Source organism: Bos mutus, chromosome 7 (genome assembly GCF_027580195.1).
Source record: "Bos mutus isolate GX-2022 chromosome 7, NWIPB_WYAK_1.1, whole genome shotgun sequence".
In the NCBI taxonomy this organism is placed as follows: Eukaryota; Metazoa; Chordata; class Mammalia; order Artiodactyla; family Bovidae; genus Bos; species Bos mutus.
The window spans coordinates 22,575,159-22,577,917 of record NC_091623.1 but is presented as its reverse complement, the minus strand read 5'-3'; positions in this window follow the sequence as shown (position 1 = coordinate 22,577,917).

Below are 2,759 nucleotides of genomic sequence, written 5' to 3'. Positions count from 1 at the left end.
TTACAGAATTAAATATTTTCCTTCTGTAACTCAGAGACTCTTAGGTCTAATGGGCTGAGCTAAGAAAATCTGCCTATGAGAAAAGTGCTGAATTTAATTAGATCACTGCCAGTTACACATCTGCATGGTCCTCTTTTTCAGGCTACATATACAAATCATTTCTTTTCTCATTATCCCATATATCCCCTACATAGGGATAACTTATGGGTCAATAATCCCTACCGATATTGCTCTCCTCAGTTTCAGATCCTCATATCAAGCATTACTGTCCCTCTTCTTGAATGTCCCACTCAAAAGCATTTTGAACATCATGTATCCAAAATCAAAATCTTCATCTTCTTCTATAAACTCTCTTCTCTCTTAAATTCCCTGTGTTGCTAAATGGTATCACCATCTCATTTATGCAAAGTCATAGGCCTAAGTCTGCTTATCTTTTTATTCAAGAATATTTATTAAGATCCTACTATATAACAGAAATAATATTGAGACCAGGGGAAGTAGGTGTGAATTCAACACATGAATCTTTGTGTCTAGTGAGGCATGTGGTCAGGAAACAATAGCACAAATGACTAGATATACAAGGAATGCATAGGGTGTGAAAAGATTATAAAATCTGGACTGAGATGTTGGAGATCTCCCAGGGTAATTTTCACTGAATCTGAAACACAGAGTGTTAAATGAGTGTTAAAATCAGTGAGGATTGGGTGACAGTGGAGGAGAGAAAGAAAGGGGATGAGAGAGACAGAGGGGAAGATGTGAAATAGAAAAAGAAAGACAGATATAAAGAGAGTTTGCAGAGGGTAGGGAAGAGAATGTATTTTAGGTTTTAGGCAGAAGTCATCACTTATACAAAAGCCCTGGGTATATAGTGAATAATGAAAAGAGAAGAGAGTTCAGGATGGTAATCCAAAGAACACTAGTCAACAGTGTTCTAGTTTATAGAAATTGATTTAAAAAATAAAGAATAGAAAAGAAGCAGGCAAAGACTGAGGAAAGTTAGAGTTGAAAAATCAGGAGAGTATAATGTCAAGGAAAAAAGGAGTTTTAAAATACAACTGAAAAGAAAAAAATCAAGTAAAATGAAGACTTAAAATTGTCCACTGGAGTTGTTAACACTGAGTTCAGAAAAGACCTCAACTGGAGATGACATTAGTAGCAACTATAATTGGATGTTTTGGAAAGTGACCACAATTCCTAAGAGTCTATGTTATAAAAATAGAAGACTAAATAGAAATTGTCAAATATCTTGAAGAGATAATTCACATTGTAGGAAACTTGATGGGCCAACCAAACATAGGAAAGGCAGCTCAACCTTCTTAGTAATCAAGAAAATTCTATGTTATTTCACATACCAGTACACCAGATTAACAAAAAATATTCCATTTTAACAATATCAAGTACTGCCAATACCATAATATGAAACCACAGGAACACTTAAACACTGCCGGTTATGTTACACACCTTGGAAACAACTTGTCTTTACTTAGAAAAATCAAAGATACCCATGTTCTGTGACCCAAAAATGTCCTATAGTAATCCGTACACATGTATAGCATATGTAAATACACCAGAATGTGCATATACACAGTATTATTTTTAAGAGCACAAAACTGGAAGTAAATGTCTACAAACCAGAAAACAGATAAATATAAGTGGTACGAGAATATGATAGACCAAAATATAATGGATTTTTTAAATTAAATGAACTCTACACAACATAGATGAATCTCAAAAGCATAACATGGAAGAATACTACAGAATGATCCACTGTGTAAGATATTATCAAGCAGTTAAAAAAAAAAAGTATTTAGCATTATACACATAGTGGCAAAACAATAAACAAGAACACAGCAAAAACGATAATTTCAATATGATGTCTATCTTATTGCATTATATACAATAGGATAAAAAGGAGATATGAGTAAGGAGAGCCACATTAGTTACTGGTAGTACTCCATTTCGGAGAAGGCAATGGCACCCCACTCCAGTACTCTTGCCTGGAAAATCCCATGGATGGAGGAGCCTGGTAGGCTGCAGTCCATGGGGTCGCTAAGAGTCGGACACGACTGAGCAACTTCACTTTCACTTTTCTCTTTCATGCATTGGAGAAAGAAATGGCAACCCACTCCAGTGTTCTTGCCTGGAGAATCCCAGGGACGGGCGAGCCTGGTGGGCTGCCGTCTCTGGGGTCGCACAGAGTCGGACACGACTGAAGCGACTTAGCAGCAGCAGCAGCAGCTGTACTCCATTTATTTATAGGTAATTGACACTTCTTTGAATCCATTTTTTTCACTATTTTTTTTTTTTTAAAGAATGATAGGGCAAGAAAGGAATAGAGAAAGTAGACAAAGTCTTATGAAAATAAGAGAGAGAGTGGTAAGAAGAGGATGTGAAGACCAAGATAACTTCACAAGATGAAAGAGACTTTTACCACCACTAAACAGCATCTAGAAGAGAGAACTTAAACACAGATTCAAGAGAGAGAGAGTAAGCTCTGGAGCAGCTGGGGGCCGGAGGGGCGGGTGGGGGGTGTCAAAAATGAAGGAAAGTTTGCACAGCTTCATTTTTCTTATTTATTAATTGAGGAAATAACTTCCCTTCACATAGATGTATGTGATACAATACCTAAGGACACAAATCACTGTTTTTTGAAAGAAAATTTAGAGTAAATTCAAATGCTTAAATCCTATGTGACTTATTTCTTTATCTTTCCTTTTAAAAATATTTTATTGCAGAACATTTTCAATGAACACAAGATT